Source organism: Schistocerca serialis, chromosome 2, assembly GCF_023864345.2.
Source record: "Schistocerca serialis cubense isolate TAMUIC-IGC-003099 chromosome 2, iqSchSeri2.2, whole genome shotgun sequence".
NCBI lineage: Eukaryota > Metazoa > Arthropoda > Insecta > Orthoptera > Acrididae > Schistocerca > Schistocerca serialis.
Window position 1 is genome coordinate 177,165,197 of NC_064639.1, and position 26,722 is coordinate 177,191,918.

Consider the following 26,722-nt stretch of genomic DNA (forward strand, 5'->3'; position numbering starts at 1 on the left):
TCTTCATAGAGTCGTCATCTTACTCTCCGGATTTGGCAATGTTACTGGCCTTTGTGTCGCAATCCCTTCACCCCCGGAATGAAATTCGCTAATCCCGTTTCTCTAAATGTTCGCGAATCGCGTTAATTGAGGTGAGACATGGGTAGCAGACCGGCATTAATTAGTTAAATGAACTGCATAAAAACCGCCTGCATGCTCTCTGGCGCGCCGGCTCTTGCCGTCAATCCACCGAGCGGATTCAATGCGGTTCTACCACGCCTCCTCGAATCCCTGAAGTAATGTGGCTAACGCGCACTATCCGTGCCGTCATGCTCGTATATTTAATATGCGATAAGATACTCTCTGCCTTGATAATCGGAATGCAATGGTGTTTTACGGATACAGTGCTTCTTTTATAAATGGGTTAAAATATGGACAGATTTATTCATGAAACAATTTTTATGATGATTATTTGATGTTTGATTTTATTACATAATGTAATTTATGAATATTTGCGCGTCGAGGAACCAGTGACAGAGCAAGCGGTTAACTGGAGAACTAAAAGCTGTGATTGACCGTGAGGTGAGCATCTTGGTATGCTCGTAACAGCGTGCATTAGAAATCGTAAATGCAGTAAATAACTATAAATTCGATTAAGCAATGTATTACGCGCAGCAGGAAGTAAATCAGTGGTTCGCAAGTTTTTGTATCAACAGAGATTTTCTTCTAGAACTATAGTACACCTTCTATTTTTTTTCTATGGTAGATAGCACAGAACGACAAATCTCAACTATGATGACAAACTAATAAATTACTAAATAAAAATCAGAGGTTCAGTAATGCTAAATACGTTCTGCTGCGAAAGGCACTTCGTCTTGAACAGTATTATTAGCACAAGAGAAGCTCCACAAATACCAAGACTCAAACAGGAGTACTCCGTTAATCCTATCTGGTACGGATCCCACACCACACAGCACTACACCAAAAGAGGATGGACACGCGTAGTGTAGACAGTCTCGTTAATAGATCTGTTCCATCTGCTAAGTGTTTTGGTAATAAGTCGCAGCCTTTTTTTCTCCTACCACACAACAATTTCTGTGTGCTCTTTCCAATTTAAGTTACTCGTGATTGTAATTTCTGGGGGTTTTGTTACATTTGCGGCCTTTAGATTTAATTGATGTTTCATGTAACTGAAGTTTAACGGATCCCTTTTAGTACTCATGTAGATGACCTCACACTTATCATTATTTAGGGTCAACTGCAAATTTTCACACCATACAGACCGTTTTGTAATTTTTTATCTTCTGATGACTTTACTAGACGATAAATGTCAGCAGCATCTGCATACTACCTAAGACAGCTGCTCGGATTGTCCGCTAAATAGTTTATACAGATAATGAACAGCAGAGGGCCTATAACACTACGTTGGGGGATGTTATGAAAAGGTGAACGTCGTCGTGGCTTAATGAAGCATAGTTGAACTTCCAGTCTTTGTCCTCTATTTTTTTTTACTTTCATGATTCGTGTGTACAATCATTTCACCCTCATCGTCATTTCATCCTCATCACCGGCACGCAAGTCGCACTTCGCCACCGAACTTCCCCGAATAGGGGCCTCCCGGCCAACGATACCATACGCTCATTTCATTTCCATTGGTTTTGCAGTCAGCTAGCATATGTAAATTTCACTGAAAAAGCTCCGGTAGCTGAGTGGTCGGCGCGACAGAATGTCAATCGTAAGGGTCTGGGTTCAATTCCCAGCTGGGTCGGAAATTTTCTCCGCTCAGGGACTGGATGTTGTGTTGTACTAATCATTATCATTTCAGCCCCATTGAAGCGCAAGTCGCCAATGTGGCGTCAAATAGAAAGACTTGCACCCGGCGAACGGTCTACCCGACGGGAGGCCCCAGTCACACTGAAAAAAGTCTGCTTTTTGCAGACGAATTGTTTGATGTATCAGCTAGCCTGGATTTCGCATCGTGTTGTGTGTACTCCACGGATTGCTGTTCAAAATTGAATTTTCGCATAGTTTTGTTGCCCTGGACTGCGATTTAGATATTTCGATATTAATTTAAGTTTTACAAATTTTTCATATACCAACTTGAGACTCACGAACACGAGTTTTAGTATAACAATAAACTTTCACACATGCGTAATGTTTTGCATCAGGAAGACGGCGTACAGAATCGAAAACTACACAAGTAAAATGGGCCATGTCTTAACAGGTACTAGTTTCTAAATGTATAACTGGAGGAACTTATGTTTTCAACATTGCTGCCTCCTGTAGGAATATGTGACGTTTGTTTCAGATGCTGCCCCCCATGAATTATTTTCCTGCGCCAAACTTTTCATCTCAGGATAGCACTTGCAATCTATGTTCTGAATTATTTATCTGAATTATATATCTCCGTCTCCCTCTGCAGTTCTTATCCTCTACAACTCCTAGTACCGTGGAAGTTATTCGCCGATGTCTTAACAGATGTCGTAATATAGTGTCCTTGTCGGAGAGAACCTCCTCATTCCTTACCTTATCAGTCCATCCCATTTTCAACGTTATTCTGTATCACCACATTTGACAAGCCTCGATTCTCATTTATTCCGACTTTCTCACAGTCCATGTCCCATTACCGTACAATGGAGTGCTCGAGACGTACATTCTTAACATTTTCTTCCTCACATTAGGAACTATGCCCGATACCAGTAAACTTCTTTGGGCCGGATATGCCGTTCTTGTTACTCCAAGACAGCTTTTTACGTCCTTTCTCCGTCCATAAAGGTTTATTTTGCTGCCTAGTTAGCAGAATCCCTGGACGTCATCGACTTCGTCATCCACAATCCTCGTGCTAAGTTACTAGCTGTTCTCATTTCTTACACTTGTGATTACTTTCGTCTTTCTTCGATTTATTCTTAACCCATATACTGTATGTATTGCACATTACCCGTCTTTCCCTATAGCTTACTCTGGTTTTTCTCAGGATTTCGAACGTCTTCCTCCATTTTACTTTGTCGAACGCTTTTTCCAGGACGACATATACTATTAACATGTCTTGATTTTCTTTAGTCTTACTATCATTATTAGTCGAAATGCATTAGTTGAAGTAAAATGGTGCAACCTGATAGAAATGCTGAGAAAAATAGGGGTAAACTAAGCATAGCTCACACTTATCAGAAAAAACCTTTTAAGGTGAAGATTTCAAAATTGCACGGCATATTTTCATGTTAACAATACTCGATGCCTGATTCTATATAAAAGGATACTTACACACATGACCGCGGGGAAAGTTTTAAATCTTTTAAAATGGAACACAAGTAATGTACCCGAATTGAACGACATATAATGAAAAGTAATTTCATTCCAAGCTATGTGAACAGGGACTCTGCATAGTGGGTGTAAACAGCTGGCTCAGGCAGCATCTCTAACTCGCCCGAGGAGCCTGTTTGTTCTCAACACAATCAAAATTTGAGGAAAATGGCAAGACCAGAAAACTCTGTGAAATCCAAGCACCGGCACGAAGTAGTCAAAACTTTGCTGTTTACTTTTCCCGCCGGTTTCCATCTCAATTCAAAGGCGTACCACAAGAGCAATAAATATTCAATCGCAAACAGAAAATCGGCAATAGTTTGATCTCAAGGTACTGTTCACACACAACTAGCTTGCGATCCGTTTGGTAATAATATCCTTACATACAGTGTCTCACTTCTACGGAAATTCTGTAGGTATATACTCTTCTACAAATATTTTCACAAATAGTGGGAAGTCTGTGTTGCCATTACGTGCTGGTATCATACTATCGTTTGTCTTGTGACGCATCAGTGCAAACGAAGTAGATCGGTTTAAATTTTTTTTTCTTGAAGTTTGGTAAGTAATCACCCTTCGCTGATACAAATGAATGCCTCATTCGCTAAAACTGTTTTGTCTGTAATTCATGCAAGTAAAATACATTCTCATTCAAGTAAAAACTCAAGTAAAACTAAAATTCATTTTTCAACACATACCTACATCTGCTATTACATTCATATGGCCCCATGACACCCTACTATTCATGGCGGAAAGTATTTCTGGTACGATTCTAATGTTATCTGTTCCTCTTACATTTACGGATGCTTTTGTGTGAAGACCAAGTTCCAGTAAGCTTCTTAACTTCTATTATTTCCATGTTTTTCTCGTCTTGTTAATCTTGCGAGACATACAGTGGAATAAATGTGTTGCCCAACTCTTGTTGTATTGTGCACTCTCGTAATGTCTGCAGTATAGCTTCCCGTAACGAATAACGCCTCTCTCGTATCATTTTCCTCTGGAGATCGTTGAGCATGTCAGTAACTCTTTCGTGCCTACTCACTGACGCCGCGACGAAACGCACCGCTCTACGTTGAATGTTCAGTATCTGTTCTATTATTCCATTTGCTGAAAGAGGTTAGTAACACAGCAACACTCAAGAAGACTCCAAACAAATACACTACTGGCCATTAAAATTGCTACACCACGAAGATGACGAGCTACAGACGCGAAATTTAGCCGACAGGAAGAAGATGCTGTGATATGCAGATAATTAGCTTTTCAGAGCATTCACACAAGATTTGCGCCGGTGGCGACACCTACAACATGCTGACATGACGAAAGTTTCCAACCGATTTCTCATACACAAACAGCAGTTGACCGGCGTTGCCTGGTGAAAAGTTGTTGTGATGCCTCGTGTAAGCAGGAGAAATGCGTGCCATCACGTTTCCGTCATTGATAAAGGTAGGATTGTAGCCTATCGCGATTGCGAATTATCGTATCGCTACATTGCTGCTCGCGATGATCGAGATCCAATGACTGTTAGCAGAATATGGAATCGGTGGGTTCAGGAGGGTAAAACGGAACGCCGTGCTGGATCCCAACAGCCTCGTATCACTAGTAGTCGAGATGACAGACATCTTATCCGCATGACTGTAACGGATCGTGCAGCCGCGTTTCGATCCCTGAGTCAACAGATGAGGACGTTTGTAAGACAACAACCATCTACACGAACAGTTCGGCGACGTTTGCAGCAGCATGCACTATCAGCTCGGAGACCATGGCTGCGGTTACCCATGACGCTGGATCACAGACAGGAGCGTCTGCGATGGTGTACTCAACGACGAACCTGGGTGTACGAATGGCAAAACGTCATTTTTTCGGATGGATCCAGGTCCTGTATACAACATCATGATGGTCGTATCCGTGTTTGGCGACATCGTGGTGAACGAACATTGGAAGCGTGTATTCGTCATCGTCATACTGGCGTATCACCCGACATGATTGTATATGGTGCCATTGGTTATACGTCTCGGCTACCTCTTGTTCGCATTGACGGCACTCTGAACAGTGGACGTTACATTTCAGATGTCTTACGACCCGTGGCTCTACCCTTCATTCGATCCCTGCGAAACCCTACGTTTCAGCAGGTTAATGCACGACTCCATGTTGAAGATCCTGTGCTGGCCATTCTGGATACAGAAAACGTTCGACTGCTGCCCTGGCTGGCACATTCTCCAGATCTCTCACCAATTGAAAACCTCTGATCAATGGTGGCCGAGCAACTGGCTCGTCACAACACGCCAGTCACTACTCTTGATGAACTGTGGTATCGTGTTGAAGCTGCATGGGCAGCTATACTTGTACACGCCATCCAAGCTCTGTTTGACCCAATGCCCAGGCGTATTAAGGCCGTTATTACGGCCAGAGGTGGTTGTTCTGGGTACTGATTTCTCAGGATCTATGCAACAAAATTGCGTGAAAATGTAATCACATGTCAGTTCTAGAATAATATATTTGTCCAGTGAATACCCGGTTTATCATCAGCATTTCTTTCTGGTGTAGCAATTTTAATGGCCAGTAGTATAATTTGTACGTCACTTCTTTCCTGGATGTGTTACACTTCCATAAGATTCTTCCGTTGACTCTCACTCTGGCATCTGCTTCTCCCACAGCTAGGTTTATGTGATCATATCACGCCAGATCGTTCTAGAAGATTATCCCGAGGGAACTTACGGCTGTTGCTGTTTCCAGCGATATGTCGCCAATAGCGTAATGGTTTCCCTACTTATGTGGAATAGATAACATGTATTTTCGCTCGATATCAAATGCCAGTCCTTGTAACAATCTTCGATGCTCTGTATGTGTCAGAATTTCATTACACTCTTGTAGCACTGCAGTATTTATATAGACAGTAGCACTACCCACGAATAGTGCTACATAAATTGCACTCATACAGCCGCTCATCATTATACACTCACTACCAGTGGCCATTAAAATCGCTACACCAGAAAGAAATGCAGATGATAAACGGGTATTCATTGGACAAATATATTATACTAGAACTAACATGTTATTACATTTTCACGCAATTTGAGTTTATAGATCCTGAGAAATCAGTACCCAGAACAACCACCTCTGGCCGTAATAACGGCCTTGATACGCCTGGGCATTGAGTCAAACAGAGCTTGGATGGCGTGTACTGGTACAACTGCCCATGCAGCTTCAACACGATACTACAGTTCATCAACAGTAGTGACTGGCATATTGTGATGAGCCAGTTGCTCGGCCACCATTGATCAGAGGTTTTCAATTGGTGAGAGATCTGGAGAATGTGCCAGCCAGGGCAGCAGTTGAACATTTTCTGTATCCAGAATGGCCAGCACAGGACCTGCACATGGAGTCGTGCATTATCCTGCTGAAACGTAGGGTTTCGCAGGGATCGAATGAAGGGTAGAGCCACGGGTCGTAAGACATCTGAAATGTAACGTCCACTGTTCAAAGTGCCGTCAATGCGCTCTGATCACTATGGGACTTAACTGCTTTGGTCACCAGCCCCTAGAACTTAGAACTACTTAAACCTAACTAACCTAAGGACATCCGAGGCAGGATTCGAACTTGCGACCGTAGCGGTACCGTGGTTCCAGACTGTGGCGTCTAGAACCGCACGGCCACTCCGGCTGGCCGCAGGGATCGAATGACGAGTAGAGCCACGGGTCGTAACACATCTGAAATGTAACGTCCACTGTTCAAAGTGCCGTCATTGCGAACAAGAGGTGACAGAGACGTGTAACAAATGGCACCCCATAGCATCATGCCCGGTGATACGCAAGTATGGCGATAACAAATACACGCTTCCAATGTGCGGTCACCGCACACGGATGCGACCATCATGATGCTGTAAATAGAACCTGGATTAATCCGAAAAAATGACATTTTGCCAATCGTGCACCTAGGTTCGTCGTTGAGTACACCATCACAGTCGCTTCTGTCTGTGATGCAGCGTCAACGGTAACCGCAGCCATGGTCTCCGAGCTGATAGTCTATGCTGCTGTAAACGTCGTCGAACTGTTCGTGCAGATGGTTGTTGTCTTGCAAACGGCCCCCTTCTGTTGACTCAGGGATCGAAACGTGGCTGTACGATCCGCTATAGCTATGTGGGTAAGATGCGTGTTATCTCGACTGCTAGTGGCTCTGAGCACTATGGGACTTAACATCTGAGGTCATCAGTCACCCAGAACTTAGAACTACTTAAACCTAACTAACCTAAGGACATCACACACATCCATGTTCAAGGCAGGATTCGAACCTGCGACCGTAGCGGTCGCCCGGTTCCAGACTGAAGCGCCTAGAATCGCTCGACCACACCGGCCGGCTTCTGACTGCTAGTGGTACGAGGCCGTTGGGATCCAGCACAGCGTTCCGTATTACACTCCTGAACCCACCGATTCCATATTCTGCTAACAGTCATTGGATCCCGACCAACGCGAGTAGCAATGTCGCGATACGATAAACCACAATCGGGATAGGCTACAATCCGACCTTTATCAAAGGCGGAACCGTGATGGTACGCATTTCTCCTCCTTACACGAGGCATTACAACAACGTTTCACCAGGCAACGCCGGTGAACTGCTGTTTGTGTATGAGAAATCGGCTGAAAATATTCCTCATGTCTACAGGTTGTAGGTGTCGCCCAAGGCCCAAATTGTGTAAGTGCTCTGAAAAGCTAATCATTTGCGTATCGCAGCATCTTCTCCCTGTCAGTTAAATTTCGCGTCTGTAGCACGTCATCTTCGTAGTGTAGCGCTCTTAATGGCCAGTAGTTGCTACGTTCTGTCTCTCTCTCTCTTTCTCTCTCTCTCTCTCTCTCACTCCCTCGCTCTCTATCTTCATCTTCTGTTCATGACTCAGCCTGTGTACTTCGTACTTGTCTTCCAGTCTTGTTTACCCCTCTTGCTTCTTGTAGGTATGTAGGTATGCACATTATCCGTCTTTCCCTATAGTTTTCTCCTGTTTTTCTGAGGGTTTCGAACACCTTGCTCCATTTTACTTTGTCAAACGCGTTGGCAGTTCCACACATACTGTTGTCGTGTCTGGATTTTTCTTTAGTCCTACTATCATTATTTGTCGAAATAGAAATGCTGAGAAAAATAGGGGTAAGCTAAAGGTACCTCACAATCATTACGAAACACCTTTTCATCTAAAGATTTCAAAAGTGCATGTCATATTGTCATGTTAACGATACCCGCTGTCTGATTCTATATTAGAGGACATTACAAAGACGACTGCGGGGAACGTTTTAAATTTTTTTAATAATGAACGAAAGTGATATACTCCAATTAAACGGCGCACAATGAAAATGTAATTTCGTTCCCAGCTGTGTTAACAGGGACTCTGCTTAGTGGGTGGAAACAGATGGGGCATGCAGCATCTTCAGGAGCTCAGGAAGCCTGTTTGCTCTCAATTACTTGAACTATTGTTTTGGTTTAATGTCGATTTTGCTGAGAATAATCCTCGTCTTGAACTGTTCACGGAACTTACTCTTTGCCCTGTCTTTCTAGTCATAACGAATCCTACTCACTTTACGCCACCTTACGTTGCTGTATTAACCTGAACTCTTGTATTAACCTAAACTGATCCGACCGAAAAGCCGGCCGGTGTGGCCGTGCGGTTAAAGGCGCTTCAGTCTGGAACCGCGTGACCGCTACGGTCGCAGGTTCGAATCCTGCCTCGGGCATGGATGTGCGTGATGTCCTTAGGTTAGTTAGGTTTAAGTAGTTCTCAGTTCTAGGGGACTGATGACCATAGCAGTTAAGTCCCATAGTGCTCAGAGCCATTTGAACCGACCGAAAATTAGTCTCTGTGTTTAAGTGAAAAGGTATCTAACTTGAATCGTAACATCTTTCTCCATCCCCTGTACTTGAAAACCCAGTGCACCAGCCCCCTTACATTTTGCCACTCACCACGTCGTTTCAGCTGCCCTCCATCTCCAGAAAATGAAATTCTTCCGTATATTTAGCCCTACCATCAACTATACTTTCTCCGTTCCAAGTGAGAGACTCCAATCCATCCTTTCATGCTAGAAGCTTCCCACTTCCTAATATTCGTACCCCGTATCTTACCCCTTTCCAGTATATATGCAGAATCCATTCTGCACCTCAACTCATTACCTAGCAAACGTTACCAGGATCATATAAGACCATTATCCTCACCCGGTGAAAGTTAGGCACAATTACAGGAACAGTTGAATGCAGTAAACAGATTGAAGACAGTAGAGTATCGATTAAGAGTAAATCATACAAAGATGGAAGCGGCGAGGAGTAGCAGCCATGCGTTCCGCAATAATTGAAAAAGAAAATGGGAACCGCCTAACAGACGCACGTGAAGGAATACTACTATCTTGAAATCATATTAAGGCGTGACGAACGAAGAAGTGGGGGTGTAAGAAGCAGCCTAGTACAGGCAAAGAGTGCATTTCTCCTTAAATGAAGTTTACTTGTGTGTACATCTACATGTACGTAGATACTCTGCAAGCCACCGTGCGTGCGCCTGGAGCAGAGCGTTATACTGAAGTAACTGATGTACGGGAGAAAAAGTGGGAAAGAAGAAAATTGGTGCAGTTAATGTGTGGTCCACCATGTATCACGACTAGTTATTTCTTTCCTGCCACGCTCGCAAATAGAGCGAGGGAAAAACGACTGTTTGTATCCCTGCGTATGAGTCCTAATTTCTCGAATATTATCTTCGTGCTCCTTACACGCAATCCATGCTGGTGACTGTAGAATCGTTTGACAGTCAGTTTCAAATCCTGGTTCGCAAAATTTTCTCAATAGAGTTTTTCGAAAACATCGACGCTTCCTTCCAGGGATCCTTATTGAAGTCCCCAAATCATCTCCGTAATACTTCAATGCTGCTCGAACCTACACTCGTCTCTGAACTGCTTCGATGTCTTCCTTCAATGCGACCCAGTATGGATGTCAAACAGTCGAACAGTATTCAAGAATAGGTCGCACCAGCGTCCTTAATGTGGTCTCCTTTACAGGTGATCCACTCTTTCCTAAAATTCACTCCATAAACGGAAGTCGACCATTCGCTGTCGTACCACAGTTATCCCATGCTCGTCCCTCCTCATATCGCTTTCCAGTGTTACGCCCAGATACTTAAACGACATGACTGTCTTAAGTGGGACACTAGTAATACGATAACCGAACATTACTGGTTTGTTCTTCCTACTCATAAGCCTTAACTTACATTTTTCAACATTTACAGCTAGCTGCCATTCATCACACCAACTAGAAATTTTTTCTAAGTCGTCTTGCATGTTCCCATCGCCACTCAACTTCAACACCTCACCGTACACTACCAGCAACATCTTCAAACTGTCGCAGATTGTTGTCTACCTTGTTTGCCAAATCATTCATGTATATAGAGAACGACAATGGTTCTATCGCATTTCCCTGAGGGCACTCCTGCCGATAACCTTGTCTCTGATGAATATTCGTCGTCGAGGACAGCATACTGTCTTCTATTTCTAAAAAGCGTGGCAAGGATGAAGCTTCTTAAAACGTGCGTCTGAAGCAGAGAAATATATCGAAGTAAGCGAGAAACTGGAGGAAAACCGGAAAAGAAGAGAACTTGTTCAGCGAATCTGTGGCGTTATGGAGAAGAATCGGCAAGACTCAGCACAACCACGAGCACCTCCGAAGATTTCCAACGTAGCTTTGGACGAAACGTCAGGGATAGAATAGTTACATGGACCATGGCCATCAACCTGGAAGAATTCTCGGCAGCTGAAACATTCGGTCGTGATAGCTATCATTGTATGGTTACAGAGAATTGCTGAAATTTAAGTGAAATAATAAAACATCAGTTCGTCCAGCACGGATGGAAGGGATAAGTGAAAAGCATTGACCAAAAGAAATGACTAGAAGATAGGATATGCGTCGGACACATTGGCTATTAACTTCTTTTGTAAAGTGGCACTGGTTCTCAACACTGGGGTTGATTACCTGCTGGGGGTAAAAAAAAAAATTTCTGAGCGTCAAAAAAGGAAAAGGGTTTGATTGTGTTTCTGTCATGAAACTAAATTATTATTAAAAGATCATCGCTGTTATTCACAGCCATAAGACTTCAGTACTGGTTGTATAAGTCATCAATTATCATTTTCTCTCAGTTCACAGCATTAAAGCGTGAAACTATGTGATGGAGGTTACAGGTTCCTCATATGGCCCACCCACTACACGTACTTCGTGCTTTGTTCCACACATCTAATACAATAAAAGTGAGAGAGACGCGTAACAAATGTTAATATATATATATACCTTCCAGTCACAATGTGCCCACCTATCAAATGCCTGAATAACCACATTTTGCAACGTGCGCTGCTGCGAGACGCGCAAGAAGAGTCACAGAGGTTCTGGAAGGTATCGATAGGGGATGTGGAGCCATGCCGACTACAGTTCCAACTGCGCTAAGTTTCAGGGTTGAGAATCGATGACGCGCACGGCTTGATCGACGCAGTCTCACAGATTCTCGGGTGGGTTTAAATCCAGGGAGTTCGGTGGCCAGGGAGTGCTTATCACGGTGCTCTTCGAACCACGCACGCACACTGCTCGGTCCTGACACTTTGCACTGTCCTGCTGGTAGTTGCCACAGTGTCGAGGATAAATGAAGTGAGAAACTGGAGGAAAACCGGAAAAGAAGAGAACTGGTGCCTGAATAACCACCGTTTGAAACGCTGCGGCACGTGCATCTATCCCCAAGGATAGATGCATACTTATGTTGATCCCTTGAGCCTTTATGAGTGACGAGATCACCCTTGGAATGACACGTAATCATTCCCCAGACCATAAAGCTCCCTCCTCGGCTCTGAACCCTTCAGTTTTCATTCCGACGTTTCACACCGTACACGCCAATGGCTATCTATCACCTGGAAACGCCTTCTGCCGCCACTCAGTTGTCCATTTCCGGTATTGGCATGCAGACTCCAGCCTTCGTTGGCGATGAACAACAGTCAGCGCAGATGCATGAACCAGACGCCTTCTGCGGAGACTCATAGGCAGCAACATTTGCTGAGCTGTCGTTGAGGAGACACTGCTGACAACCCCTTGTTTCATCTGGGCGTTCAGTCGCTTAACAGTTGCACGTCTATTCGCCGGTACACATCTCTGCAGATGTCGTTCGCACCTGCCATCTATGCTGCGCGGTGCACCAGCTGTCTCGGTGCCTATTTTTTATGGCGCCGTTTTGCCATACACGGTATACTTTAGTCATGGTGGCACGTGAACAGTTTACAAACATAGACGTTTCAGAAATGCTTCGATGTTTGGCCTGAAAGCCAATGGTCAAGCCCTTTTGGCCGTCAGCTAAATCGCTCCATTTCCCAACTACGACGACGGATGTACTGTTTCCACCCCCCCCCCCCCCCCTCCGAAACTCTTCATATGCCCAACATTGGTAGTGTTGCCACCTGTCGTCTGTGAGTGGGTACTGCACGTCGACGACGAACATAGGAGGTGGTGGTCACGTAAATGTTACTCGACTGTGAAAATTTCTTCTATAAGTTGCAGACTGTTATTGCACTAGACCAGAACTTGGTTCATTAGTCACATCGAAAGGGGTAAATGAATTAATGGAGAGCATGACAAGAGTATCTGCATAACGACTCCTACAGCGCTATACACAATATAAAGTTAATAATAATAAAATAATTATTATTATTATTATTGTTATTATTATAGCTGTCCTGCACAAAGGGATTAACAGCCTGAACTCTTCGAGTTTCTGCCAGTTCAGAAGTAAAGTGTCGAGCAGTGAAGTGACTTACAAGAAGTAAGTGTAGTGAATATATTTTAACTTGGTTCATTTCAAATGTGGTTGCAGGGTGCAGGTGAAGTAAATGCCGCTAGTCAGGGAAGTGGTGCAGATCAGACATATTTTGTAGTAAGTGTGTATCCTCACTGTGGATAGTAAGTTTCTTACTTTAGGAGTTTTAGGTAGTGGTACGCCCTGATAAACCCGCAGGACACGACAGGTAGTTGGAATTGTGGAAAGGGGCCAAAATGAGCGGCTTTCAGTTACAGTCGAACACATACAACTTTATTTATTTTACCACACATTACAGTACAAATTCTCGAACTTAGTTATAGGCTAAATACGCCACACTATCTTATGCCTTAAGAGCACAACCACCTTAATTTAAAAAAAAAACGGCTTTAAGCAATAGCTCAAAATTCAGCCAACAAAACTCTAACACTTGAAAAGCAACAACATTAATTTAAAGACGGCTGAAGGCCAATGATTTAAGACTCAAGGTAAAATTAAATGAAAATAAACACAAGGCAGAGGGCCTTATCTTCAATAAGACTGAAGGCCACAAACAGTCTGATGCTCGAAAGAGAAAGATCCTTAATTTAAAAACGGATGAATGCTCCACGACTTACGACTCAAGGTAAAATAAATTTAAACAATAAAGCCTTATCTTAAATTAGGCTGAAGGCCCCAAACAATATAACACTTGAAAAGCAAGGAACTTTAATTCTGAAGCGGCTGAAGGCCCATGACTTAAAACACCACTAAAAACAATTCAACTTTAATTCAAAACCATCGGCAATGAGCCACACAAATACACAAAACTGAAAATAAGAAAAGGCAGTGCAGCTAACGCAACTCAGAAGTTTCGGGGGTCGGCCAGCACTTGAAATACTAACGTTCACTTAGGTGAGGCAGGCAGTCAGCCCAACCATTCTCGATCCGACGACAAGCCATCTAACAGACAGTCATCGGACCCACCGACAAGGTAACTTGTGCTCCACTCGACCAGCACACAACCAGGAGTTCAATGCAAACGTAAAAGGCTTGGACGCTCACAACCAAGAAAGCATACATTAAGCTGTCGAACTACACACCATGCTGGAAAGCGACAACACTGTGAGGAAAGGACGCTGCCTAAATTTACGTCAACGGCCAGGGCAGGTTACAAGAACGTTAACGGCCACAAGACAGAAAATTCCGCTGGTGCACTTCAGTTGCAAATAACCAAATACAGTTAGACTCCACTGGGTGGTGGCTAAGCCTTCGCCAACTCGAACACACACGTTGTTGCTCGCGGGAATGTCCCAACAGCGAACAAAAGAGAACCAAACAGCACAATGTGAACAGTCTTGACTTGCTGGTAAATTAAATCCAAACTCAACTTTCGTGTCGAGGGTTGATGAGCCACGGAACTCGTAGCAATGGGAGCAGCCCCACGCTGCGACACTGTTGAGACCACCAGCGGGTTCGGCCAAACCACGCCCAGCGGAGAATTCCTCATGGCTCCACGCCAACCGACTGACTCCCACGCATCAGCACGGAGACAGCACTAAAATAACTGAGCAGTCGACATCACAAGCTACTCACAGCTTAAGAACACTTGCACGAAGGACTAGACAATTCTAACGGCAGCGACTGTGCAATTACAACGACGAATCACGATTCGGCACCCGCAGGCAACCCATAACCGATCGCCGGACAACACACACGTTGTACGACAAGACGACCGACCGACGACCAAGCATGGTGGTCCCCACTCAATTGATATGTATCAGTAACTGTCAAAAGAGACATCACTGTCCGGACCTAACTACAGCTGCGACCCAACTCAACTTCTCAAAATGTGTGTGATATTTTATGGGTCTTAACTGCTAAGGTCATCAGTCCCTAAGCTTACACACTACTTAACGTAAATTAGCCTAAGGACAAACACACACACCCATGTCCGAGGGAAGACTAGAACCTCCGCTGGGATCAGCTGCACAGTCCATACCTGCAGCGCCCCTAGACCGCTCAGCTAATCCTGCGCGGCTGACTCAACTTCTGCCGCGTCCTAAGTCAAACACTGCCAGGTCCGGACTGCACTGCAAGTGCCTCCCAACTCACTGGCAGATTCGTTCTAAATCCGAACTGACGACAACCAGGAGGCAATAGGAGTCAACAAAGATAATACACCAGGGATTATATCGATAAGCGCCGCTGCTGCCGCTCACGGGCAGGCAAGGCGGCAACTCAGTGACACCAGTATTTGAAATTCATATAACGAGATGGTAGTACAGTAAAAACAGGATGTCAAATGAGTTGTGGCACGAACACGCGCAATGCACGGCTCAACCTTCCCCCCTCAAACTCCAACCCAAGAGTCACATGCCGAAATGAAATGGCTAGCAGCTCCTAATGAAAGCAATACGATGGACGAGAAAAGTCGCAAGCGAAAAAGTCGCTCGGACCCGCCCCTGCAGATGGAACACGTCCATTGGCTGCCTGACATCCCTGCACCAGGAAAGGACCGACCGAAGTCCTGCAAGACGAACAAATCTAAACCATTGGTAAGTCAACAACAAAAATGCAGCAATATCCGCTCAGACTTCAACACTGCAGAGGAAACATGTCCCGACATCCCCACACTGAAGAAGGCACCAAGCTAAGGCTTACAAGATGAGGCCCAGAAGAGGATGCTTTGAACTAATGCACTAACAGTGCCCTCACCCTGCCCAATTGACTGTCCATAGGTTGTATTCTTTGAAAAACACAATGGTGTCTTCAAGGCCTCTGCCGGCCTTAAGCAAAACTCCAATTGCCGCTGCTGTCTCACAGGAGTTCTCACAAGCAGTTCTGGCTAATGATGCTCAGAAGTTTCAGGGGTCGGCCAGCACTTGAAATTCTAACGTTCAGTTAGGTGAGACAGGCAGTCGGCCCAACCATTCTCGATCCGACGACAACCCAACCAACAGACAGTCATCGTACCCACATTGCAAACGCAAAAGGGATGGACGCCTACAGCCAAGCATACATTAAGCTGTCGAACTACACACCGTGCTGGACAGCGACAACACGGTGAGGAAAGGACACTGCCTAAATGTAGGTCAACGGCCAGGGCAGATAAACAGACCGTTAACGGCCACAAGACAGAAAATTCCGCAGGTACACTTCAAATGCCAATAACTAAGTACAGTTAGACTCCACCGGACGGTGGCTGAATATTCACCATCTCACACACAAACGTTGTTTCTCGCTGGAATGTCCCAACAGTGAGCAACGAGAACCAAACGGCACAGTGTGAACAGTCTTGGTAATGGCAACAGCCCCACACACTCCCGAGACTGCGTAGAGATCGCCAGCGGGCCCGGCCAATGGACGCCTCGCGGAGATTTCCTCGCTGCTCCACGCCAACCGACCGACTGCCACACATCAGCATGGAGACAGCACTAAAATAACTGAGCATTCGACATCACAAGCTACACACAGCTTCACGAACACCATGAAGGGCTAGACAACACTAACGGCAGCGACTGTGCAATTACACGGACGAATCACAAATTGGCACACTCAGGCAACCCATAAGCGACCGCCAGCCAACATACACGTCGTCCGACAAGACGACCAAGCGACGACAAACCAAGGCGGTCCTCACTCAAGTGATATGTATCGGCAACCGTCGGGCAACTCATGGCTATCCGGAACTCCCTGCAGCCGCCTCCCGACTAAACTGCCGTGTCGTAAGTCAAACACTGCCGGGTCCGAACTGCACTGCTAACTCCTCCCAAGTCACTGGCAGATCCGCTCTAGCTCCAAACACACGACAACTGGGAAGTAATAGCAGTCAGCAAAGATAACATGCCAGGGCTTATATCGATAAGCGTTGCTGCTGCCGCTCACGGGCAGGCAAGGCAGCGACTTAGTGATATCAGTAATTGACATTAACATAACGAGGTGGCAGTACACTAAAAAAAGGATGTCAAACGATATTTGGCACGAACACGAGCCACACGCGGCTGAGGTAGTCCTTGCTGTGCTTTGGAAAATGCTTGTTGCATCTTTTCTTAACTACACTCCTGGAAATTGAAATAAGAACACCGTGAATTCATTGTCCCAGGAAGGGGAAACTTTATTGACACATTCCTGGGGTCAGATACATCACATGATCACACTGACAGAACCACAGGCACATAGACACAGGCAACAGAGCATGCACAATGTCGGCACTAGTACAGTGTATATCCACCTTTCGCAGCAATGCAGGCTGCTATTCTCCCATGGAGACGATCGTAGAGATGCTGGATGTAGTCCTGTGGAACGGCTTGCCATGCCATTTCCACCTGGCGCCTCAGTTGGACCAGCGTTCGTGCTGGACGTGCAGACCGCGTGAGACGACGCTTCATCCAGTCCCAAACATGCTCAATGGGGGACAGATCCGGAGATCTTGCTGGCCAGGGTAGTTGACTTACACCTTCTAGAGCACGTTGGGTGGCACGGGATACATGCGGACGTGCATTGTCCTGTTGGAAAAGCAAGTTCCCTTGCCGGTCTAGGAATGGTAGGACGATGGGTTCGATGACGGTTTGGATGTACCGTGCACTATTCAGTGTCCCCTCGACGAACACCAGTGGTGTACGGCCAGTGTAGGAGATCGCTCCCCACACCATGATGCCGAGTGTTGGCCCTGTGTGCCTGGGTCGTATGCAGTCCTGATTGTGGCGCTCACCTGCACGGCGCCAAACACGCATACGACCATCATTGGCACCAAGGCAGAAGCGACTCTCATCGCTGAAGACGACACGTCTCCATTCGTCCCTCCATTCACGCCTGTCGCGACACCACTGGAGGTGGGCTGCACGATGTTGGGGCGTGAGCGGAAGACGGCCTAACGGTGTGCGGGACCGTAGCCCAGCTTCATGGAGACGGTTGCGAATGGTCCTCGCCGATACCCCAGGAGCAACAGTGTCCCTAATTTGCTGGGAAGTGGCGGTGCGGTCCCCTACTGCACTGCGTAGGATCCTACGGTCTTGGCGTGCATCATGCGTTGCTGCGGTCCGGTCCCAGGTCGACGGGCACATGCACCTTCCGCCGACCACTGGCGACAACATCGATGTACTGTGGAGACCTCACGCCCCACGTGTTGAGCAATTCGGCGGTACGTCCACCCGGCCTCCCGCATGCCCACTATACGCCCTCGCTCAAAGTCCGTCAACTGCACATACGGTTCACGTCCACGCTGTCGCGGCATGCTACCAGTGTTAAAGACTGCGATGGAGCTCTGTATGCCACGGCAAACTGGCTGACACTGACGGCGGCGGTGCACAAATGCTGCGCAGCTAGCGCCATTCGACGGCCAACACCGCGGTTCCTGGTGTCTTCGCTGTGCCGTGCGTGTGATCATTGCTTGTACAGCCCTCTCGCAGTGTCCGGAGCAAGTATGGTGGGTCTGACACACCGGTGTGAATGTGTTCTTTTTTCCATTTCCAGGAGTGTAGATTGGCAATGAAAATAAAAATAACCAACTGAATGGTTTTGCAGGATGATTTTGATGCGCACGGACTGAGAACAACTGATGTACAGAAAAGGTTATCAGGGAAGAGGAATACCATCGACTAATTTATTCGTGGCGTCATCAAATACCCACAAAACAGATCTTCGCTCTTTTTTCAAAATTTTCTTTCCATAATTTAGTTAGGCGCTTAAGCTGGTGGTGTTGAGTGGGGGTGGTAGAGGGGCAGCTCATATACGACTGCACGTGGGGGTAATGGTCAAAGACAGTTTGCTCTCTCACGACAGCAATGGCGGAAGCAGTCGAGGGTAAGTACGCCTCGATGGAGGTTGATACAGATTGAGCTAATATTTGCGGATCGTGCAAGGGCAAGCTCGATGACAAGTGGTTCTCATAATAGTTCTGACGGACTGTATCGGACCAGTCACGAGACGATAAACTAAAAAATATTTACGCTACTTAACGAATTTAAATTGTTTTATGTGAAGGCTAAGCATCAGCAAAGAGTAAAGTGCCAGACCGCCTCCTGCAGGGGAAATGCAAAAATCAAAGTATGCATGTTGTATTAGCACACCATGTCCACATTTTATGCACGATATAATTTAAATTGTTTTATGTGAAGTCTGAACAGCAGCAGAGAGGAAAGTATCAAACCACAGACTACAGGGGAAATGCAGATATCAAAGTACCTACAAAAAGTATGCATGTTGCATTAGCACACCATCTCCACATTTTTTACACCATATAGGTACGAAAATCAGAACTTCAACAAGCGAAGCCTGGCAAGATGGCATAACCTGCACTTATGTCAATATTTGAGATGCTTTCGCATTAGATTCGAGATCTCTCTAAGAACTGGAACTATAAGGTCCAACACGTACTTCCTTAGGCGTTTTAACTCTTCGCAGAGTTAGCCATGGAAAAGATAAAATATGAGGTGGCCCTTGCCAGCACAAATAGATTCAGCCTCTACTGGTATATAAACAGCGCATTAGACAGCTACGAAGAATGACACGAGTAATGCTAACTGCTTACTATGCTCTGTATTTTCTCTCGGTTCACTCGTTTAATTTGTGCCCCAGCATTTTACAGCGAAAAGTTTCCATGCAGTTATCGAGACACACCGTATCAATTTGTTCTTCATCTGAATAATTTTCTGATGCAGATCTGTACAGCGTATCTAACCGTTTATAAATAGCTAGGGCTACGGTTGGCTCTGAGCGCTATGGGACCTAACTTTGAGGTCATCAGTCCCATAAAACATAGAACTACTTAAACCTAACCAACCTAAGGACATCACACACATCCATGCCCGAGGCAGGATTCGAACCTGCGACCGTAGTGGTCGCGCGGTTCCAGACTGTAGCTCCTAGAACCGCTCGGCCACTCAGGCCGGCCTAGGCCTACGAAATTAAAAACAAAATACAGTCAAATGATATTAAATATTCATTACTTCCCTTGTCAAGCATTAAAGGTGTTCTCTACCACATATATATCGAAAACCAAAAGATTCTTCTAAATAAATATATATGCAGTGATTATTTTCTGTGGTCTATTTTGTAAAGGTATATTTTATTAACAGTAAAATACTCTCACCTTCCGCAGTTTCTTAGCTTTTAATTGATGTGTGCTGTGAGAGAAGATTAATGTTTAGCGTATCCTTCAGCGCCTCGTCAACAGCGAGGTAACTAGAAGCACAGCACAAGCTCGAATTACAAAACTGTGGAGAAGTAAATCGGCCATGCCCTTTTATGAGAACCATCGCACCATTTGCCTGAAGCGTTTTAGGGAAATCACGGAAGACGGGAAGCTCGGCAATCGGATGAGGATTTGAACCATCGTCGGACCGAATATAAGTTCCTTGTGCTAACCACTGTGCCACTTCGGCGGGAATTTTCTTATTGTGACAGCATTCAATCATATTAGTGAACCCAGAATGAGTAAGTTTCATATTACTGTCCTAGACTTTGTCACCTGTGCTAAACGGTTGCCCATACAATAACTGCGGAACTGGTGAACTCTAGAATTGTGCCCACCTCATCAGCCATTTAACAACACTTTACCTTACCTGGATTTCTTAAAAAATCGCCCATCGAACTTAACACTCACAGGCACATGTGCAACTACTTTCTTTTCTGTTCCTGTCCAGCCGAAGGTCAGAGAGTTGGTGCAGGATGGCAGTGGCGCGTGTGGAGGTGGAGTTGGGGTATCGAAATGGTGCCGTGAATTTCTCGTGCCTTTCGGTGTACATCTTTGTTGATCCTGAATTACTGAAGACGTTTTATACCATTGTTTGTTTGGACAGAATGTAGTTTAAACATAGCTGAAGATGCGTCCAACTATGACAAGACGTGTGTCAGAAACCTGCGGGCTTTCAAAAGAATAAATGAAGTGATGATGTGGTGCGGCCCTCAACTACGTACCCTCCGACTCAGAATTGAAGTATTAAAAGTTTTGGCTGGTTTCCTTGTCTAGGGGCTGGGATAAGTAGTTGCCGCATTACAAGCCAAGTACTTCTAAGTCTACAGTATACAACATGAATATGCACATGAATAGAATGGTCAAAGGTTCCTATCACTTGGCAATTGTGAATGTAGCGTAGAAATTTATAAATGAAAGATTGCAATTAAACAAAATCTGCATATACTATCTTAACAACATTAAATGATTAGTATGGTAGTAGAAGTACTGTTGATAATGCGGTATATTTCTACAAAACACTTAGTGATGTCGATGGCCCAGCAATTAAATAAAATATAAGTTGAATAAGAGAGAAACAATAATTCCTACTGCACGTAATTAATTACGAACGACAACATAGCTCGCGAGATATTCACTTCTAAACGCATACTACGTCTTCACTGTTGAAACCTCGGAAATCTCACAAGTTCACAAGTCGGCACTCCGAAGTACGAGGCGTGTTTTTTAAGTAAGTACCGTTTAGAAATTACAAAAAGACGTGCTTGGTTATCTCAATAATTTTATTTTTACATGAAAACCTGTACCTTAATCTACGCACTGACGCCATTACAGTCTGATCCTTCCTCGTTTACGTTGTGTACTGAGTGTTTAAGATGCCTCCGATAATCGTAAGTCCCGCCCACTGTGTATTACGGGCTGTTGTTAGGTTTCTTAGTGCAAAAGGCCTAAAAGCGATCGAAATTCATCGTGAGATCTGTGCAGTTTACGGAGAAAACATTATGAGTAATGGGATGGTAAGAAAGGGGGTGAGAGCATTTAAAGATGGCCGCACAAATGTGCATGATGAACAACGGAGTGGGCGTCCTTCGGTCGTTAATGAAAGTTTGGTGCAGGAAGTGGACAATAAGGTGAGAGAAAACAGACGCTTTACGATTTCCACCTTGCGGGATGACTTTCTTAATGTTTCTCGTAGTGTTTTGTATGGCACTGTGACCGAGCACTTGAATTACCGGAAACTGTGCGCATGTTGGGTATCGAAATGTTGACCGATGTGCACAAAACCAAATGTTTAGACAGTGCATTGACTTTCCTTGAGCGGTACCACAACGACGGTGATGATTTATGAAGCCAAACTGTAACGGGCGATTAAACATGGGTGGCCTACGTCACACCAGAATCAAAGCAACAGTCCATGGAAGTTGAGAAAGGGCATCGTTTTGCTGCAAGACAATTCCCGTCCGCATGTGGCGAATCAGACCAAAGACCTCATCACATCTCTTCGATGGGAAACTCTAGATCATCCTCCGTACAGCCCCGATCTTGCGCCCAGCGACTACCATCTGTTCCTGCACTTGAAGAAACACCTGGGCGGTCAGCGTCTTCAAGGCGATGACGAAGTCAAAACAGTGGTGATGCAGTGGCTAACAAGTCAGGCGGCAGACTTCTGTGAGGAGGGTATTCAAAAAGTGATACAACCTTATGACAGGTGCCTCAATATTGACGGAAATTATGTAGAAAAGTAGATTAAGGTAATAGGCTTTCATGTAAAAATAAAATATTGAGATATCTTACCACGTCTTTTTTTTAATTTCATAACGGTTCTTACTTAAAAAAACACGTCTAGTATTTCTATCTCTCGCGACCATGTACAAACCGCTCCACACTCTCCAAGTCTCCCTCGCAACCGTGCGTCGGCCACGCCGTACTGTCTCTCGCGCCGCACCATCCCGAACTCTCGTGTCCTCTCTCGAAACGATGCTCTTCTCCCATCCAGTCTCCCCATTCACGACCGCTATGATTGTCTGGAGCGCTCCCGCCATGTCTTCAAGCCATCGCACATTCACAAACGTAATGGAACACTTTCGAAATACTGGATTTACATTTAAATAACTCGAAATTAAATAAATATCCCTACAGCTGGACCATAAACATACTCCAACAGGCAGTATTAAATACTTAAAGAAATTAGACATATATCAAAGGAATAACAAGCAAGAGTAGGCCAGTAGCCTACCGTCTCTGTGCTTTCTAAAACACAGTAAACAATTGAACAATTTCTTCATGAATAGCGTATATAGGATATAAACAATGACATCGTTTTCTCGTGTTACTGTCTAGTACTTACGGCCTGATTCAATTAGTAGTAATCGGCCACTTTGACCTCCAATAACTCATGTACTATTCAAGTGACATGCCTGTAGTTAATACCAATTTAGGTTCACACTAATAGCTTTGTAAAGACACATCGATCAACATAATCGGAAGAACCGTTTAGATTTTAGAAATTCGTTGCTGGGTGTTATTTGTATAATTTATCATCACATCGTAAACTTTAAACTAACAATGGTATTGAAAATCTGATACACCATGAGAATTGTCGTCGAAATAGTGGTAATGTACGTGTTTCTTTTCGAGGCATCATGATTCATCTGGATACTATTAGTTTCTATATGCACTGTGAAATGTCTGCCATTAAGGTTACACAAAGTCCGCCACCTTTGGCACTCCCGGGATGTCTCCTCCATCGACAAAGCATCACCATGGAATTCCCAGCCATGCCGTCCCTGGATCCCGTCTTACATTCGGCACCACGTGGCCGCCGACGAGCTGCCGTACCCCAGAGGCCCCAATTATCTCACAAACCTAAGTGGACTAGTGGAAAGTTTCGATGTTTATGTTGGTATACAGTTCAGCACTACCAGAAATTACCAGGCTCTCTCCGTATAAGAGCTCACTTTCGGAATATTTTGCACACTAATGACATGATTTTGATATCGGAAGCGAAACAAGACATTCAAGAAACTTGAGCGATGGAGAGAGACATCAGTAGAATTAAATCAGAATTCGTGCGGTGCAACATCGACCCTACCCGACCTAGCCTACCCAATGGTGATGTCTAATTCGGCGAAACCGACTTATGAAAGCTTTTTTTTTTTTGTTTTCGGTCTTAAGACTGGTTTGATGCAGCTGTTCAACTCTCCGGCACCCAGAATAAATGGTCGAGACGTCAATGTAACTTGGTAAACGCAAACATCATCAAAGGTTAAGATCTCTGTGATAGGCAGAATGGCTGCCAGAGTGTATTAGCGTTGTTCGCAATTAGTATTGTTACAAGCCCTGGTAGGGTCTATAGGGGGCGTGAAGAGCATTAAATGAGTGAGTGCCTTCAAGGAAACAGAGATGCTGCATATATGTGTGACAGCACTATCAGCATCTGAGAGTGTTTGGAAGGGGCTCATTGTCGATTTCCTTTTGGCCAACTTGTCAAACTGTACAGTAACCAAATTTGTAGGGAAGTAGGATCTGACTGCACTACGTTTAACGACATGTGGAACAAGAGGGCAGGTTAACTCCTCGTCAAGAACCAGTTAATCATGTCTTTCTTATTTTCCCTTTCCTGTGCCAAACTCTTCACCCATGATTAGCACTCGACAACCTTGGACCTCAATAATTTGCTGGATGTATTCCAATTTCTCTCTTTCTCAACACTTTTTACCCTACACAGCTCTTCCCTGAGGCCTTAACAGATGTCACAGATGTCCTGTCATCCTGTTCCTTCTGCTTGTCAGTATTTTCAACATATTCCTTTCCTCTACGATTCTGCGGAGAACCAGCCAACCTAATTTTCATCATTTGTCTGTAGCACCATATCTGAAATGCTTCCATTTTATTCCGCTCCGGTTTTCCCACAGTCCATTTTTCATTGCCATAAAATGCTGTGTCAAACGTACGTTCGCAGAAATTTCTTTCTCGAGGTAAAGCCCATGTCTGATACTAGTAGACTTGTCTTCGACAAGAATGCCATTGATGTCCTTTGACCTTGAATTTTGGTTCCACTCCTGACACTTTCTTTTATTCCCATCATTGCTCCTTCGGTGTGTAAACTGAAAAGTAGAGCTGAAAGACTGTATAGGGTGGTCCATTGATAGTGACCGGGCCAAATATCTCACGAAATAAGCATCAAACGAAAAAAGTAAGAAGAACGGAATTCGTTTAGCTTAAAGGGGGAAACCAGATGGCGCTATGGTTGTCTCGCTAGATGGAGCTGCCATAGGTCAAACGGATATCAATTGCGTTTTCTCTAAATGGGAATTCCCATTTTTTATTACATATTCGTGTAATACATAAAGAAATATGAATGTTTTAGTTGGACCACATTTTCGCTTTGTGATAGATGGCGCTGAAGGTCCGTATTATTTATCAATATTTCATGAAAACTGCTCCACTTGCTGTTTTAGAGGTTTTTTAGGATCACAACACACGTTTCGGCCCTTATATAAGGCCATTGTCGAGTGAAAGTGAATGGCTTAATATAAACCGGTCGTGTGAACTTAACAATGTTCTAAAAAAAAAAAAAAAAACAAATGGAGCAGTTTTTTATTAATTCAACATCAGTTACGTAATCAGCATCATCATCATCATCCAGACATGAAGAAACTAATAACTCATCAAATCATCTCATTAAAGTGACTATTAACATCCATCAAGTAATACATAAAATGCCTGTTTGACCATCAGCTGCTTTTTTATTTAAAACCCTGATATCGACCACTTTCAGTCATAGACTATCTTCATAGATTAGGGTGGAAACAGTTCAAGCCATAACGTTACATTTGTCGTTACTTAAGTAATGGCGACGGCGATGTGTAGAGCATGTCATGAATTCCAGTGTACAACACAGGGCTTTTAAAGGCCAAGATACTAATAATAAGCTTAAACAGATCAGTACTGCTGTGTTTACGCTTGTTATTACTATCTTTGTCTTTAAGAGCCTTGTGTTGTACACTGGAATTGATGACATGCTCAACACTTGAGGCGTCGCCACTATGTAAGTGAATACAAATGTAATGTTGTGGCTTGAACTGTTTCAGCCTTAATCTCCACGTAGGTCAATGACTGAAACCGGCCGATACTTGGGTTTTAAATTACAAAATGAGTTGATGGTCAAACCTGCGTTTTATAAATAACTTATCAACATGACATGATTCTCTCTACTAATCTGTTTAACAAAGAATAAAAATACAGGAGCCTCACATAATGATACTGTCTGGTGGATTTTGCTTAAATACGTTTTTTTGAGACACTGTTTCACATTTATGTGACGGAATCATCTAATTTTATTCGTATAAAGTGAGAATCACCTGTATCAACATGAATAATGATGTACATAATTACAATACCAGAAAGAAAAATGACATTCGTTACTCCACATTAAAGCTATCTTTAGCGCGAAAATGGTTTCACAGGGTTGCAACAAAAATGATTGATCACTTGCACAGTGATATAAAATGCTGAAAGGTGGCTACACTGAGCCACAGCGCCAGAGATTGCGCCAAAGAGTATTATTCAGCCGCATCCACAGTGCTTGGGGAGAGCTCGTAGTAGTCAGTGCCTGTTAAGAACTCGTAGCAGTCAGTACTTGTTAAGAACTCGAGAGTTCTGGTTGAGATGTGATAGTAACGAGTCGGTGTGGAGACATTGTAATGATTAGAGTGCTTTTCATCAAATAAAATAAGGTAACAAACTACTTTTCTTTTTTTTCTCATTATTTCAGTGTCCTAAATAATGCGTCATTACAGGTTCAGTCAACAAAGCATCTGGCTTGTGTTCTTGTATTAGAGTGTAATCCTGGTTTTCTTGAGCAATTATAGTATTTCTATTTTTTTATCACTTCAGTATAAATGGTATTTAAAAATTCTTGTCTTGTTGAAGAAGAACCGTGCCAGATGTGCGTTGAGTCATAC